We start from the raw sequence: 19142 nt of genomic DNA on the forward strand, positions 1-19142 counted from the left end.
CGTTTTGAACATGATAAGCTAAAGGTATGTATTTCATATTTTATGTATCTTTAAATAATGTTTTCTTTTGGTTTAAAATTATACTCGCGAGAAAATGTGCGCCCAATGCTGAACTAATTAAGAAAAAATAATAATATGATATAATATATTGAACGATTTTATTAAATTTTAATTTTCTACTTGCAGCCTCTACGATCTGCTATATGCGATAAAAGCGAACATTGGGAATTTCTCGTTAAAACAAAAAATATTCTTGAGAAAGCCAAGTTTATCCCGAAATCGTGCTTCGATACCTCAACGGTTGTTTACAAAAATATATTTTTCGAACCAATAATGAATATTACTTTTCTAGGCATTGGATGAAGCTCAAAATCTGCTCACAGCTAAACAGAGATTCCCTCCATTTATGAAAGGTTTCATTCAGAACATAAATGCGATTCGACTGCTGTGGGATATTTTAAAAACAAAATTCAATTTCCTCTATCTGTGTACTAATTGTTTCTGTCAAGACCCACTGGAGAATGAATTTGCTAAAGTGAGACGTTGCTGTGGCTGTAATGATATGCCTAATGTTTTGCAGTTTAGCACGGCAATCAAATATAATGGGGTGGAAAGAACATTAGACCAGCAAGACAATACAAACTGTATGCCGGATGAAACGGTCACCCTGATTGAAAGCAATGATGAAGAAGCGAAAACTGGAGACCCTTTGAGCGTTATTGATAAAAATAGCCTAGTTGATTTACCTGATGATAATTTAGATTATGAAAACCTAGAAGTACCAGACAAACCCGAAATGAATGCATTAGTACATGTCATTGGTTTTGTAATATCTAAATTACCCCATGAAGCGTGCAGGAGACACCTACGTTCATCATCATCTGGTAGACACATGGATGACGAAAGTTTTGTTTTTACAAGGCTGAAACATTTTCTGGACGCCATTAACTTTAATTTTTCAAATGAAGTTGCTTTAGACATTGGATTAACTTTACTAATAGCATTCAAGCAAAAATTTTACATCTATTTCAAACAACATCGTTGTGGAGTCAAAAAGCGATTACAAAACTTTGTTGATCGTCAGACGTATCATGAAACTGTTTGCTTCCAATGCGTTAATAAATTTTGCGATTGTCTTTTGAACACGTTTATAAATGCGGAAGTCAAGAAAATGCAAGAGAAATATGGAAGGAAATGTCGAAGGAAAATGGAAAGGCGCGTAGGCTAAACATTAAACCAAAAGCAACGGGAAAACGTAAGAATAACAAACCGTGAAAATGAGAAAAGTAAATAGAAAGACTACAAAAAGAAAATCTGAAGATACAAGAGGTACTGGTCAGAAGCATTCCATGGGCTCTAAAAAGCGAAAAGTCATGGTATTCATATCATTTACGAGATTGATTGAACGTTTCATGGTAATGATTTGTATTTTCAGGTACAGAAGCAAAAATAGTAAGAAGAACTGCAGAAAAATATAGGAATTGCCTTTTAGTTAAGATTCATTTACACCTAACTGAATTTAATCAAAAATTGTATTCTGCAAATCGAAAAACACCTTGTTTCCTATAATTATTATGAATAGTTTGTCATTGTTCTATTAATATTAATACCTAGTTTATGCCATAATCATTGTATGTTTTTTGTATAACTATTGTATTCATCGATATATAAGAAGTACACCAAAACAATGAAACATTCATTACTGTAATTTCAATGGATTTTTAAAACTGGTTTAATCACATTGGAGGGTCGGGAACAATGAACATCTAGTAAAAATGCTATGGTAGGTCGAATCCTTTTTCAGATCGGCAGGGTGTTTGAAATCTCGCTTTTTGCACACAACATTAACGCAGTGCATCTGGTGATGGTCAACCGCTCGACGACCGGAAGGATAAATTTTCACAAGGAAATGTAACCATAGAAACGACCCTCCTGTTATGGGCAGTAACATCGCAAGGCTGATATAAAATTAGGTGTTAGGGCCAAATGTCAAACTTGGGTACCGGGGACGAAATGTAGTACTAGAAGAGGTACCCGTTGTGAGCCCGAGTGCTACGTCTCTATTTGTCTCTGCTCTCACGGCACGTTATGCACAAACAAATTCACGTATTTCAGCCGTTTTTCGCTGATTTTCGAGAAACCTTCACTGTTTGCGGATTCTAGACCACTTCACGCACTGATCAGTACACGTTACGACCGCGATAATCGCGAAAAACTCGGAGAATTCACCGTGTATTTTCGAGAGCGCACACCTGAACATCCGAACGTGACGGTGTGGATTGCCAGTCAGTGAACACTTGAATACTCATCAGCACTCAAATCCGAATGCCACTCCAACGGAATCAGAATGTAAACAATCATTCGGTATGCATTCGGTTGCCTTCGGCTTTTAGAATCGGTAGCGACTCAATCAGTTGCCGTTTTTTGTTTCTCTTGGCGCTCGCCGAAGAAGCAGAATGGGCACTGGAAATTGAAACGTTCGGCTTGATTAGAGAAACGTCTTTCTCGCTCCCGACTGTGCGTGGAAGCGAGTAAGAGAAACACAAAAACTGAGTGAGTGTTTCCCATGCTTGACAGCACTTGCATTTAGCGTTGCATGTGGTTGAAAAAAAATGTTCCCGCCTGACCAAGATTTGAGTCCTGAATCTTCGAAGAGCAAGTCTTTTGTCTTACCTCGATACCTACTGGCATTTTTTGAAAGGGGTTGAATTAATCTCAATAACTTTCTACAACGAGCTGGCAATGATTGATTTCATACGAGAGACATGATGTTCAAAAACAACGACTTTTCACTTCAGAGTCTAGTGCAAGAGATAGTAGAACTAATCCAAAGTTAGAACTCATCAAGTGATTGGTGTTATGGATTGAGTCATGATATCAATTCATTCACAAGAAATAAATGTGAATCATCGAAGTTCAAAATGTTTCTGGGAGCCTATATTGATCAACGAGAAGTTCAATTTTGAATTGAAAGCGCTTTAACGTTTTTAGCTCAGCTTGTGGGCTTCATTGCCGTGCAGTTAGTGTACCAAGCATTTAGCCGCATCGATCTAATGAGTGTGCATTCGATTCCCACTGTAGTCCGGAAAGCTTTTCATTAGAAACGTGTTTCGACTGTGCTACTGGGCGTTGCATGCTAATCTGGTTTCCAGTGTAGTGTTTCTTTTAAAGGACAAACAGTCCACTGAAAAGATTAACGTGTCAGTGATGTTTGAACATGAAAACATTTTACCGTCACATTTTACATCGCTTTCAAAATCTTCATTGTCAAAATCATTGTTCAAAATCTCATTCGTGGTAATAAAAGCAATCTCAAAACGAGGTCAAACTGTTTAACGAATTAAAGTAGAGTGCATTTGTCGGAGCACCGGCCATTAAAAGTCTAATTACCGGAGTCGCAACCCCAAACCCCAACCTCACCCTTCCAGGTACCCCATCAACCTCTACCAGAGCTGATAGCTGCCTTGAACAACTGAAACAACAACGGATCGCTCTTTGCCGCTTTAGTGCGCCTGAAGGATAAACAGACGTGCATGCAGACCAAACCATCGCCCGGATTCAGTGACCTGCCCACATCATTTACCTGGCCAAAGTGTAGCTAAACTTTGCATTTATGGGTCGCCCTCTTCTGGCTGCCCACCGGACGCGATGTTCATGACGCTGTTTGCTACACGAGACCAACCCCGACCGTCGGCGGAATCGTCTGTAAACTATACCCGGTAATGCTCCATTATGCTGTGTTATGTTGGCAATGTAGGGGAGAGAGGGGTGAAATGCAACTCTAATGAAACATTTGGTTTTAGCATAGCAACGATAGACGACTGGAGATTATCTGGGAAAGCTTCTATGCTGCGTCAAGAACTGTGATCGTCCGATAGTTTTACCCCAGCGGTGCTTTTCACGCCGATTCCCACTATGTAGGTACAGCTCACATCCTTCTCTTAGAAATAAAATTTCAAGCGAAGAAAAAAGAAACAACAATCACCAAGATGGCTATCTTAGTAATCCGGTCTCAAGTGGCACCCACCAAACAATCGGTAAAACACTAATCTTTTAAATATTAGCTTTTACATGGCTACCGTGATTGCAAGGAGAAACGATGGCGACGACGACGGTGGCTCAGTGATTGCCTACTCTGATCCCATAAGCATACCGGTGACACTTCTCGCACGGTCTTTGGTCTTTGCTGGTGTCCGAAGTTGGTTGCTGCGATGATGTTATCTTTTCGACGCCACACCCGGGATCGAAAGTTTATCAATCCGGTTTATCTACGGACTCCGGAGGGACTTTGGCCTCCATAATCCCCGAAGGAAATGAAATGAGCTGCCCGTGTGCTCGTGATCGGACTCCTGTCTGATGGTCGCCACTGACCGGTTGAGAGTGGAAAAAGTTCTGAGAAGCTTTTACGGTTGAAGGTTTCTTTTCTATACGTACCGTAAAGCGGTGTGATCTGAATCAGATTGTTGGATATTTAATGAAATTTTCATTTGAAAAGGTAAATGTTCATGTTTTATATTTTCAAAACAAGCACTGGCACCAGCGCTCGTGATTGATTGAACGAATTGCTTGCTTTTCCAATAATAATTTCCATACAAACATTGAAGGGTTGGTCCAGTCTCAGTTTCCATCCAAATGAATTAGTTTTGGAAGTACACCAAGAATTTGGAATGAGCGGTGTGAAGCAAAGCCGGTTTTCTAAGAAATTCAAAAAATCGATACAGTTAATAGTTAATTTTGCTGATTTTAAAACAGTTATTTTGAAATGATTTCTTTATATAGTCTCGGCAATAGTCAATTGATTTGATTAGAATCCTTCAACAGTTGTCTAGACATTCAATGCCTATGCTCTCAGCGCCATTCAAGTGTTTGTTGAAGTGCTGCTTCCACCTTTCTATCACCTTGCGTTCGTCCATCAAGATGCTGCCATCCTTATCCCCCTTTGCGTCAACCCCCTACTTCCAAGTCAACCTCCTACTGTTCAACTTCACCCCAAATTACGGTACCCCGTTTCACGATATCAAAAATTCTCTTCCGAATTAGATTCGTTCGTAAAATGAGAGCCATGAAGCAGCAACACTGAACGAATTGGAGTGTACACACTTCTCTAAGCTGTGCGGGCTTAACAATGTACCAACACAACTGGACGTGTATAATGAAACACTGTTTACTTCTGGGAATGAGATCTCTTCGCATTTATATGGAGAGTAAACACAACGAAATAAAACTGCACGTGTGGCAGCACGGGATTTTTTCTCAGCTAGTACTATTTTATTAGTTTGATTAATGTTAAATGCATATTATAAATCATTTCACTCAGATCTTTTCAACAAAAATTGTTCTAATTGAAATGTGATTCAATGCAAAAAAAATAATTGATTAGTTCTTGCAGTATCATTGCCCAAATAGGACTGAGTTATAAGAAATTCATTAACCAACTACTACTGCCTCACATATAGGTAAACATATGGAAACAATGTTTACCTATTCGATTTATTGACTTTTCTCATATTTAAGAGTTATTTGCAAAGGTGTAGATCAACTGTAGAATAAGATTTTTTTTACATCTTCTCCAACATAAGAAAAGTCGGCACAATAATATCTTCTAATAACTTTGCTTTCGTCATTTCATCCTGTATTCAAGTGTCACAGTTTTGTACATGCTATCGGCTGAAAAGTCACAACCACTGAAACGACAGCAAGAAACACGTTCCGACAAAATGTGGAAATTCTATTCATCAAGCTAATCCTCCTTCCGGAAGCGGTCCAACGGAATGACCAACCGTGATGGCCGTTTCTTTATTCCGAACCGATTTTTTTTCTTCCTCTGTGGAGCCACACTTCTTTCATTGCATTCATCCCAGTGAAAGGCAATGTCAACATTGAAACAAGCCATTTTCCAAAGGGCATTTATCGTTTTTTTTTTCTCCTGCTTCTCTTCGATCTGGGTCGAGTCTCTGCTGCAGAGTTGCGATGCATTTACATACATCTGCATATCAGCCGTCGACGAAGAAAGAGTCCACCGAGAAGGAATTTCCCGGACATGCAGAATCTCCCCATGACTTGTGCTAATGCAGAACGTCTTGCAGAGTTCTGGGGAAAATGTGACTTTGCTCTTTCTCGGGCCCTGATCGAGAAATCTGCTGATGATGATGATGGTGGCAAAAAGCTGCACAGCAAAAACCTTCTGTTACAAACTGTTATTTACATACCCGCACTCTCTGCTGCGCCTCGGATCGGAAAACTCCCGGCCCTGGCCGAATAGCATTGGCGAAGCTAGGATTTTATTCTGAAAGGAGGCCTGGGGGTGTCCAGCATGGTTTAGTTTCAGCGATGTAGCTGATAGCAGTGCCTCGAACGAAGCCGGCAGTGTACTTCTAGTGATTTCCGTAGATTTTCGTTTTGTCTAAAATCACTGAGTACTTCGTTGGAAGTTGAAAGTTCTAGGATTCTTACATGCATTTCGTTCGACGAATCCCTCCAAAATTCATGAAATTTCTTTTAAAACGTCTTCGGCACAAGAAACCTTTAGAAATTAAATATGTGATTCAGGATAATGTTTAGCAAACCTCATTTTTTTTTCGGATGTTTTGCACAATTCACCCTAAATATTCAAATATTCAGAGCTTCACTTTTTTTCAGATATTGCATGAAGTCTCGTAAATTCCCTCAAACCGTTCAGAAACTTCTAATCAGTTCTTAAAATGGGTCATTGAGAATAGAAGTAATCCTATACATTTCTCTTAAATTGTTTTCCTGCATGTCCTCTGAAATTTCTTTTTAAGTTGTTGAAATATTGATGAACAATTTTCATGGTTAAGATTTCATTATCATGTAAATTTTTGCCATACATCATGTAATCCACCATGAATTTTAACCGATTACATGACAGTGCGCATAAATTTACATGATATTGATGTAGTTCTACATGTTATGTTAGGTAAATTTGATATGATTCTGGCATTATTGTGCCTAAAAGCTTAATTTCACATGAAATGTTTTTTTTCCTGTGATTGCATAGTTTCTACGCTTATTGCACAAGGTGTCATATATTCTGCTAGAATATATGAACTGTTACTTTTGTTGGATATTTTCAGAATTTATTTAGTGCCAAGCAAATGTATTTCTCTCAGTCTAATGATAGTTAAATATTTTACCCCGTGTACTATACATGTTTAAGAGAACTTTGGTGAATGAATACTCCATTTTCTATCAATTATAATTTAAACTAGTTGTCCCCGAAAACGTTGACCGTGTTAACTCCAATTACCCACAACGCTTCAAATCCCGGACATCGGTCTAAAATCACCTAATAATTATTTTTTCATCAACTTGAACGAGTAATAATGGATCCCGGGCGAAAACAAATCTGAATTTATTCCAAAAAGGCAAGTTTCGTGACGTCCAGCAATTCTAAGCAGCATGGTATTGCCAAGCAGGTTACTGTGAAGTATGCCATGCAAAAATTTCTTATGAAATGTCATAATATTGTTTACCGTTTTTTATCTTTTTTCAATTGATTCTACTAATATTTTAAGGCTTAGTAGCCCATTACCCGTTTTGGCAGCCAAATTGACATTGCAGCTTAGCTTAGCTTAGCTTAGACTGACTACACATATCAATGGTTGCTATTCCGTGATTGACCGAAGTCAGTGAAAATGCACAAAGAATCAACTAGAAGTTCAGCTGGGATTGGCCATAATCTTCTTCAGTGTGCATAATTCAGTGCCTCTATTTATACAAGGTCAATAACGGTGCCGGCCACGTCCTTGCAGTCAGGTGGGATTGAGGGAAGGAATGTTAGTGTGTAACCTTTGCTATTTGGAGACCGTGTTTGCCTCTGCATCTCCACAAAGGTTACTGGGAAGGATGTTTGTTAATGGGGAGGATCGTTGGGTCAAAGGATTCACTTTGATAAGTGATTAGACCATGATAAATAGTTTTATGTCAAATATAAATATGCTTTTATGAAAATATAATATTTTCATTTGATATGAACAATTTCTATGTAAAGGAAAATTATGCCGACACTTGAGGTGACGAACCATTCAAAGTTTGTTGAACAAATATCTAAATGTAACATTCCTACAGCTGTCAGGACGAAAGCATGTGTTATTATATTTTACTTATTTGAAAAGAAACAAAAACTCGATTGGCTGGAACATCATAGAACACTCTTATTCTTATGCCGACACTTACAGTGGCGAACCATCCAAAGTTTGTTGAATAAAGTGAACCTTTCGCAAGTCTACACTTATAGTGTCGAACCATTCAAAGTTTTTTATAATTACAAAAATAAAGATAAAAAGAAAGGGGTCTTTTGAAAACAAAAAAATGTGAAACATAAATAATTCATGAATCAGAGTTTGTGTCGACACTCACAGTGACGAACCATTCATAGTTTGTTGAAAAATCATATTAACGTCCTACCGTTGTATCGATTAAATGTGCAGTCATACATATTTTATAGATTAGAAATAGTAGCATGAAACGAGCTCACCAATTGATCCGTCATCCTTGACTGAGCAGCAACAATCCACATTCAGCTTAACTCGTTTGCTCGGCTATATACAAGCACTCAGAGAAAATAGGCGCACGACCCGAGAGGGAAAACAACTGACGACTGCTCGGGCTTTCTTGACGCACTGCCAAGGAGCAAGCGTCAAGGTCGGAAGATCAAACAGAACTAACCGATCGCGGCACTTTTTCACTTCACTCAACCGATGCGCGACATGTTTGATCCTGCCCTCGTCACCCGCTCCCGCAGAAGCAAGCGTCAAGGTCGAAAGATCAAACAGAACTCATTTGGCAGCCAAATTGACATTGCAGCTCACAAATTCAAAGCGACAAAACTTAGTACTGGTAGTTGTTATTGCTACGGTAAAGTATCACTGAATGCGCTTATATGCAGATACTATGCTGATATTTTTTCAGCTACTCCATTGTAATACCAACTGATTTTCATCAATTCGATACTGTGACATGATTTAGCAACAATCATCAACGGCGCTTACAAATTAGAATGACGACCTACTATGCCTAAGCTCACGAATACGTCGCACCTTTTCACGGCAAACAACATTAACAAGAAAGGCTCTTTACCTTTACATCAAATTTTATTGTAAACATGTAACGTCATTCGTATTGTGGCATTTACCGTCCGGACCACTAGATCATAATTTACACAGATTTGTTCAAGGACGATAGGAATGACGTCGTCAATAATCTGGCAGTTTTTGGAATATATCCCCTTCTTAATAATGTATACCGTGGCATCTCTTGTCGAATCCTATATCAGAAGTTCTCGAGTGATTTCGTGACATAGGACACCACTCCAATTGTATTTACACTACCCACCATAAGTATGGAATCGTATCATTTTATATAGAAATACTCCAGTTGAATATTGCAGTGACCCCCCAAAAAGCTAAGTATCTTCATAAAACTTTAATTGTCTGTAAAACTAATAACCGTTATGCTCTTGCCCATTTCAATCACAAATCTCTTCTTCGAGATAAATGCTTCTTGACAGCATGACTTTTCATGGATTACGACAACGTATTTTCATTCGCAACTGCAGTAATCGTATTTTGGATCTATACACTAAGCTCATACGGTGAATTTCACCGTAATCTCAAAAGCTGAACAGTTCGGTGAAATAAAACACCGTAGCTCCGTCGAAATTTTACGGATTTCGGTGATTTTTCACGGAATACTGTAAAAATTTACCGTACTCCGTTAATTTATTTCACCGAACTGTTCAGCTGTTGAGATTTTACAGGAATCCGTAAAATAATTTAAGTGTGTAGTATTAAACACTGATTCGATTATAACCAGGGCCGGATTTACAAATGTTCTGGATGAGGTTTTAATTAACAGAAGTTAGGTCTGAAGTGCGTTAAAACTATCAGAAAACCCTGCTTGTGAGAAAAACGGTATTGAGCTGTTCCAGCATATTTTTTACTGCGTATAAATTGTATGAGAGCCAAAAAACAAGCAACGAATAATGATATTTTTTTCAATACGTTGGACCCCTAACTTATAACTTATTGGAAATATATCAAAATTATATTGAATTTCTTTACTATATACATGTTCTTCAATGTTCAAGAAATATTTTTCTCGCAATGATTCAACATTATTTTCTCATTTTAATACATTATAAGATTTTTGTAAAAGTGTACATAACGAAGCTCCTAGAAACATTCAAAAACTGAAACGCAGATAAAAAAAAGGGCAAACATACCACACACTACAAATAAGGCCAAAAATCATTTAGGTTGCAAGCCAGAGCATTACACTCTTATTTAAAATGAGAAATCTTACATTTTCAAATCTTTCGATTTGATTCAAAAAGTTTACTCCTTTTCATCGGTTTTTGCATCAATTTTTAAATGTTTAATAATGCTTGTTTTTGTCGTATTTCGCGGGGGCCCCTAAACTGTTGGGGCCCAGGGGCCATGGCCCCCTTGGACCTTCCGTAAATACGGCCCTGATTATAGCCAATGGTTTTGTCTCGTTGACAATCGAACATGTTGTCCCACTTGTTATGTTTACTTCATGCTGTTCCTACATCAGCGAAAAACAGCACGGCTTCCAACCAAACCGTTCAGTTGAAAAAAAAAAACACTGCGGAACACGTTTTTATTTCAAGCACTATAATACAACTATTAACTTAATTCAGAATTGATGAATCCATCGCCGTTTTCAAAAATATTATATCACGTCTTGTTTTTCAGAAATTGACTGTTGAAAATGCAAAATTTGACTTTTTCAGCTAAATTGCATGCAAGTTTACCAGCTCGTATGGCAATTTACTCGTTTAATTTGCTACAGAGTTCAAACTTCATGTTAATAACAACAAATATCAACGAAGTTCTTAATACTATCGATGCTTAAAAGTTATTTTTTGATAATTCCGAAAAGTATTGTATTTTGCCATTTGAGAGAAACGAAGAATTTTGTTTGCAGACTGCAAGCATGTTGAAAAAATCGATGTTATCTAAATTTATTCGTGCAATTTCAACCAAATTATATCTGAAACGAAAATTTAAGTCATATTTTGCATGATTGGTGGATTACATCACAAAAAACTTGATATATCATACTTTAAAATTCATGTAAACATCAATGAAAACATTGTTTTATACAACTTTGGTGAGCTATAGCTAAACATTGTGACGTGTATGAATAATAGAAATATTAGTAGTAGAACGCTAGTAGCGCTGTTGTCACAAAACTGATTTTAATCATTGTTACCATTAATTATGGGTTTTCATTGTTTGTTCAATGCCTTGTTGTTGTTTATGTTTTTATAATGAATTTGACACTTTGATGCTGTCAGTTCGTGGCAAACTAGATGTTGGTAACACGAACAGCAGCGACATTAGCATTCTTAGGTTAATGCTTCTACTGTATGAATATTTTTGAGAACGGCATCAGATACAGCAACCCAAATCTACTAGAGACACATTATTGATCCTTGAGACACGCAAAAATGTAATTTTATTACGGACAACGAAGCGCAAGTTGATGCTGATGTATACACAGACATCAATGCTACTTTTGACACCGTTAACCATGATAATCTTCTGGCAAAACTACTTCAGCTTGGTGTTTGTGGCTCAAATCGTAATATAATAAAATAAACGACGCAGAAAGCAGCGATACAAAATGGATGAATATAATGTAAAGTTTAGAACATCCGTTATTATTTTGTTTAAAAGACTTCAAAATCGTAGCATTTACAGAGCCTAATGTTAAATGTGTGTCTTTTTAAGTTTGAAAAACTTTGTGTGGATTCAAAAGTATGTTTTTTTTTTTCGTTTGGGAAGGGTCATAGCAGCTGGTGTGTTTTTACTTAACAAGCACAGTTCGCGATCGAAAGTAAAGTTTACATATAAAACTTCAGTTACACGGAACACATTTACGATTTTTCGGTAATCTAAACTGGAATTTTCGTCCATAGAATCCATGAACAACTCTATTTTTATCATATTTAATATATCTTTTTAAAATTATACCCCTTAGCTTTGAATTCCATTACCCAGAATAACTGAAGACCATCACGGCGAGTTCCAGTTCCAAGAATGGCATTACTTCGAATTCCGTTATCACGGGACAATATCATTTGAGGTAATACTATATTCGGGACAATAGCATTTAGCGTAACAGTGCGTTCAGTCAGTGTGATAACACTCGGGTTAAAGAAATTCGGCGTTTTGGATTCTTCTCAAGAGAGTTTAGATACTTGAAGAAGGCATGTAACATCAAGCTCTGGAAATGTTATGACTTTAACATACTTTTCGGTGCTGAAAAGTAGCACTTTTCAGTACTGTTTTGGTAAGCGTCAACCTACTAACCCAGTCTCTTCATGCCATGCTTATTCTGCGCTGCGTGTGAGTCGAGATGAGTCGTTCTCACCTCGGGTGACGTGAGGCGACTAATGTTAATCAAATTGAAATGAGTCGACACCTCACCGACTCGTCTCGCCATGCCGCTCGGCGAGCCTCGTTGGATAAACGTACAACTCGTGCTGAAAAAATCATCATTTTGCAACTTGTTGCACAAATAACTATTTTGAATACTGATACTGTCACAAAAAAATGGCTCCGTAATGCCTTACAGTGCTTGAGCTTTTAAAAAAAAAAAAAATTGTGAAAGACTTTGGCGACATGTAAGTGCAATGTGTCATTGAAATTATTTGAACATCATTATCGGTATTAGAATGCCTAAATAATCTATTTGAAATTAATGTTTCAATGGATACACTTCAAAAAGGGCGTAACTCCAAATGTTGTTTATTTTCTCATTAAAAACTCCACAAGGTGGTTACAAATAACTTAACAAACCAACTTTGAACCAAATGTTGATGGCATATTTCTTCTAATAATTATGGCCAAAGAAAATTCGTTTAAATATCTCAGATTTCCTTTGAATTAGTAGACTTATACAATCAAAACGACGTAACTTCAAAACGAGCCCTACGACTTTTTTTTTAAATTTTGTCCATACATGCAGCCATGCTATAGAAAACGACTGGTGAGCAGAGATTTAATGGAGATTTTTTTTTTAAGCTTTATTAGTATCATTCCAAACATTACATTCATTTCTTATATCTAGGTGTTCTGTGTTATTAGACAACACTATCATCCTAATTTGGTAAAACAAATTTAAGATTTTATTAACATTTTGTTAACAACATATAACATTTCATTTGCCGTTGCAGTTCAGATTTTTTACAGGTTAGTTGATTTCACCTGCTTATAAGAGGCGAGAATTTTTTCTGATAATAACGGTCAGGGGAGCATAAAATCAGGGTCAGGGGAGATATAACATATATTGGAAGACGATTAAATTGAATTGTAATTGGCTGCCACTTTCTGGTAATTTGATGACATATATCAGCGAAACATTTCAACCACATCGTCATACAAAAACCCAGTGTTCAGAATATGAGTTTGTTCGGAACTTGAGACAAAACGGTATTGCTCTCTTGTCAGATCTTTTTTGGAGTTTGCATCTATTGTGTGGTAGCCATATGAAGCCGTGTTGATTGCAAGAATAGAAGTTGTTCAAAGAAAATCCGTAAGGCGAGCTTTGATAAATCTATTTTGCCGTGCGTTATTCTGACTAGCGCATCTCGTGGCCAACGGCTTTGCTTTGCTTCCGAAGGAAGACGGCACACGTCATAAGTGACTATGTCGGATGGGATTCGATCTCAGGTCGACGGCGTGAAAGGCGTGTGTTCTAACCACTACACCAGGTCCTTCCCCACGATATTGGTTTTCGTAGAAATCTGGAATAAATGTAAAATATTCATCGGAAAGGCAGCGTCCATTTATTACGTAACGCTAAAATTGGAAATTCTTGACCCCCTCCCCCCCTCCGTAACGCTTTTTGTATGAAAAATTTCAAATTTTTGTATGAGCCGTAACGCTTGAGCCTATTCCCCCCTCCCCCTAGAGCGTTACGTAATTAATGAATGCCGCCAAATAGTGAAAATTATTTGAATGAATTTAGAAAGCAATTCATTGCAATCATAAATTTAAAACTCATTAGAGAAAACAACGACATTTGCTAAGGATATTGTTATTATTGTATTATTATTTTTTTTCGTGAAATTCGAAAATATTGGCGAAATTTCGGAACAATATTGTCAATGAAGCAGAGAGAATAAGTTTCAACTCCTGCGAAAATACCTGCCGGAAATATGCATGTAGAATTCTGGTGGGGGTTCGTGGCCCTACCGGAATCCCTCCTACGCCACTGTGGAACAGCATAGCTACCATAGAACCCTTATGCACTGACTTGTAACATTTCCTACCGGAGAGTGTGACATGCAATCCCTCGGGGACATAAAACGGAACGACACAAAAAGGCAATTTGGTTCTCCGGGCAGAGAACTGTGTATGCAAATTTTCCGAAAGCTCTTTCTTCCAGCAGCAGACCGAAGATTGCCACTTTATCGAATCACGGGATGGAGGCAGCACCTGGCCCTAGCCGGTCCGTATTGGACTCTGGGTGGACCCGCTGGGAAGCCTTAGGACCGGTTTTGATTTAGTGTTGATTTTTAATCAAGGCGATTTGAGATGGTTTTGTATGCGCCATGGAAAGGATTGACCTGAAGTCGTTTGATTTATGTATGTGTTTTAATGGTGGCTTATTTTTTGGCTTTTCATGAGATATTTTTTCAGTTCCTTTGAACCACTATCGAACTTCAGAACCCACGAAAAAATGCTGGTCTATGCGCGTTATCCCAAACCAATTGAGGATTCCTCAAACTCATAATGCAAGCCTGCCCAACCTTTTGAAATGCGGGCCAAATTGTAGGAATTATTTGTGCCATGTTTTAAAATGCATTGACAAAAAATCTGACAGATATATATAAAAAGCAAAATTGAAGCGTTTTTTTTCTCTATATAAAAAAAAAACCGAACATCCATGTTGATATTTTGTAGAAACTTTAGTGGAAACATAAGTAACATAAGTAACAAGAAACATAAGATTGGCATAGTATATGCCTGTCATAAAAATATCGATATTTTATGTTTCAGTCAGTAAACACACTTGACCAGTGGGGGAAAATTCGGTTAAGGCTTGAAATTTTTATATCTTTACATAGATAAATATTTCGATACAAGTTTGTTCAGAAACATAATAATCAATATATTGATGGATATTTATTTATTTTCAATGGCTAACCAGACAACCAGAAATCACATAAAAGTTCACGTAATAACTCGTTAATTCAAACAAATTACATCAAACCTGCAAAACACGGTGAACAAAATCGTCAGGTTGACGAGTCTCTTCGCATAAAACGCTGTTTTTTAGTTCGTTTATACATTTTGTTTCGTCCCGTACACTCGTACAAAGTAAATCGAATCAATCCGTCGCAGCTGTCAAATCAACATTTGTTATCATAAGTTATGTCGCATAAGATCACAGGTAGAAAATTTATACACTTGCATTGTATGCTATTATTCATCACATAAAATAAACACGTATATCGCCTCCATTTTTGTACGTAGAAGGCGTTTTAGCGACATCTTATAAGTTAAATTTGGCACATACAAAGCCTCCACATGATTTCGTTATATGTACATTTTGGTTGTCTGGGTATAGTTTTCCATAGTTCCAATAGCTATAGTTTTTCTGAAATATTGATCATTCCAACCATTACCATTTATCCTTTTGGGATTTCTGAAAATCCCTTGGAAATCGAAAGTTCGTACACTTTTGGGATCCTATGGAAATTGTATAAGAAAAACCATTGAGGTCCACATGAACTCTCTCTAGAAACCATAGAAATAAAATTGAAATGCCTTGTATATCTTTTGGAACTCCTGATCAAAACACCAGAATCATTAAATTATGACTAATCAAAATATTGGCGAATAGGTTAAATTTCATGAACAAAGTTAGGAAGTGCTTAGCAATACCAAAAATAGTCATTATAAGATTACACTATGAATTATACAGTACCTACTCATAACGTTCAAGTACAGCTCGTCTCAAAGTCAGACCTGCGAAGAAAATATTTATCTTTCATGGTAAATTTCATGATGTGTACTTTCACAGATCTGCAAATCCATTTAGTTCCAATAATCATTATTTGCCCTCTACAAACACAACTTTGCCAATAATTATTTCTCATCCTTTGCTTCATCGAATAAAAATCCCATCACAACGCAGCGCATTCGACCCAATCGAAATGGCAAGCTCGCTTCCTTGTTGGATCGATTACGAACCGTATTCCCCGTGGGAGGCGGAAAACTACGAGATAATTAGCTTCAATTATACCTTCTGAGTTTTGCTTTCAACTGCCGCCGCTTGCACACAAGCAGCTCAGAACCGTTGCCATTTTGCCGGCTCCTTTCAATCGAGACTTTGTTCGATTGGCATTTGCGTCAGACGACGATTCTCATGGGTTTCCAGCAAACGTTCGTTCTGCCAACCAATAAAAAGGATCCTTCTTTCCTGACCTCGTGTCATGTTCCGAAGAAGTACACCCAGGGCAGTGTTGCCATATGGTTTTGTAAGTATTTTTACTTTCAAACTTATAAGCATGAGCATAATTGACTACCTACAGTTGCTACTCCATTCCATTATTGCAAGAACTGCTGTACTTACACAGGGAACCAACTGACGCTACTCGGGATCAGTTGCATCCTCTATGTGTTAGTAGGGGATTTTTTTTCTATTTCCGTACGGGTTTGGGCCGAAAGGTCTCAGATTTTCATGAAACCTTTTCCACAGGCAGGGCTCATCAATATATGAATAAAAAAAATTGAGAAAAATTCAGAGTCGCCTATTTTCCCGGAAAACTCAGTTGGATTTTTTTTGTTTTCCTCTGACACTACTAACTTTGAAAAATCATAACTCAACGAACGAAGCATCATAGAAACAAAGTTTTTTTTTTATAAAAATGAAAGCAAATTTTCTCAGAAATGAAAAAAATATTAACTGGAAAAAGTTTTCCACAAAATTTTTCACCGTTGAGAAAATTCGTAAAGAAAAACCGAAAAACTATGCCCCAACTCGTGGAAAATTTTCAAAAAAATATTTTTGAGAAGATAGTTTCATAAGCTTTAATCGCTGAAATTTTTAAAATGTACTTTTTTTCGTTTTTGAGTTATGGCCAATTTTGTAAAAAATGTGCAAATGTGCCATTTTGAGCCTTTTCTTTGAAAAACCATAACTCAAGAAAGAGCATCGTAGAAACAAAGTTGTTTATGAAAATGAAAGCAAATTTTCTCAGGAATAAAAAATAAATATTGACTGGAAACAATTTTCCACAAAATTTTCCACTGTTGAGAAAATTCGTAAAGAAAAGCCGGAAAAACTATGTTCCAATTGAGCATGAGCATGAGCATATATGACCGTACAATTTGTAGTTGCTACTCTGTGATTGACTAGAGCAATCGAAGTTGCACAGGGAATTAATGAATGGGGCTTGGGATTAGCTTACCATTCTTCAATGAGCACAAATCGAGAGCACAAATTTTAAAAGTCAATAACGGCGCCGGCCACGTCCTTACGGTCATCGGGGAAGGGAAGGAATGTTAGCTTGACAACCGTTGTTACTAGAGACCGAAGAATCTTCTGCATCTCCACAGTTGTCATGGAAAGGATATTCGGTTAGTGGGATAAGGTAAAGATGTGGGAGTCACCAGCGATTGGTGATGCGATCCATGATACATTTACGCCTAACCCGTGTAACGCCTAACAATTGTTCATCGCTCACTCTCGCAAAAGCAAGCGATATGATCAGCAGATCAAACATTACTAACGCGATCCGTGCCACTATTTATTCGTGCCACGCGAGCGACGCGCAATACGATTGATCCTGCTCACATCACCCGCCCCCGCAGGAGCAACCGACGCGAGCAAAGGATCAAACACTACTCTGGAAAAACTATGTTTCAATTAGTGGAAAAACTTTCAAAAATATATTTTTGAGAAGGTAATTTCATAAGCTTTAATTGCTGAAAATTTTGAAGTGTACTTTTTTTCGTTTTTGAGTTATGGCCAATTTTGTGGAGAATGACCATATAAGCCTTTTCTTTGAAAACTCATATTTCAATCGAAGCATCGGAAAAACAAAGATTTTTTATCAAAGCAATTGCAATTTTTCAAAACAAAAAAGATGTGGGATTGGTTTTAATGAAGTATAAGTCGGAATGGATGATATTTTTCATGAAAAATTACACCGCTAAGAAAAACTGAAAAAAACTGTCACTGCCTCAATTTTTCATTACACTGAAAAGGGATTCTTTCTTTTATATGGAACAAATAATATTATTATTATTATTTTTTAATTTGATTTATTCAATTATTCAGTATATAACTTACATTTTCATCTAAATACTATTTTTTTTCAACCGGGAAGATTGTCTTTGGTTGCTAACACCAGAAGATTTTCATTTCTTTGTATTATTAAGAACAAAGCATAGTTTTTCCGGCTTTTCTTTACGAATTTTCTCAACGGTGAAAAATTTTGTGGAAAACTTTTTCCAGTTAATATTTTTTTTTATTCCTGAGAAAATTTGCTTTCATTTTCATAAAAAAAAAACTTTGATTCTATGATGCTTCGTTCTTGAGTTATGATTTTTCAAAGTAAGTAGTGTCAGGGGAAAACAAAAAAATTTCAACTGAGTTTTCCGGGAAAATAGGTGACCCTGAATTTTTCTCAATTTTATTTTTATTCATATAGGGTAACTGGGGGTAAAACGCGCCCTCTAAGGAAGGAAGCGTTTTTAGCTATGAGTGTTTTTATTATAAGCCCTTTTTTATTCATTATCTCATAGACAATCATGTTTTCAATCAAATAGCAGAAACAGCCATCTATTTTTTTATTTCCTGGAGTCAATAAATCAATTTTTATAAAATGCTTGCTTATCTGCATTTTTATTTTTTGCGGGGTAAAACGCGCCACATGATCTCGGCGTTAGTCGTTTGTTCGTACGCATGCGCAATAGTGTGGTACAAAATTTAGATTCTCGCTCCAGTCCACTTTTTGGATTGAATTTTGCTCCTTTAAAAACTGTGCAAAATTGCAGCTCGATCGGTGAAACTATATTTTAGCGCCAGCCGTTCAAAGTTTGTATGGGATTTACTATGGGAAAACTTACTTTTGTAAA

Source organism: Aedes aegypti, chromosome 3 (genome assembly GCF_002204515.2).
Source record: "Aedes aegypti strain LVP_AGWG chromosome 3, AaegL5.0 Primary Assembly, whole genome shotgun sequence".
NCBI classification, from domain to species: domain Eukaryota; kingdom Metazoa; phylum Arthropoda; class Insecta; order Diptera; family Culicidae; genus Aedes; species Aedes aegypti.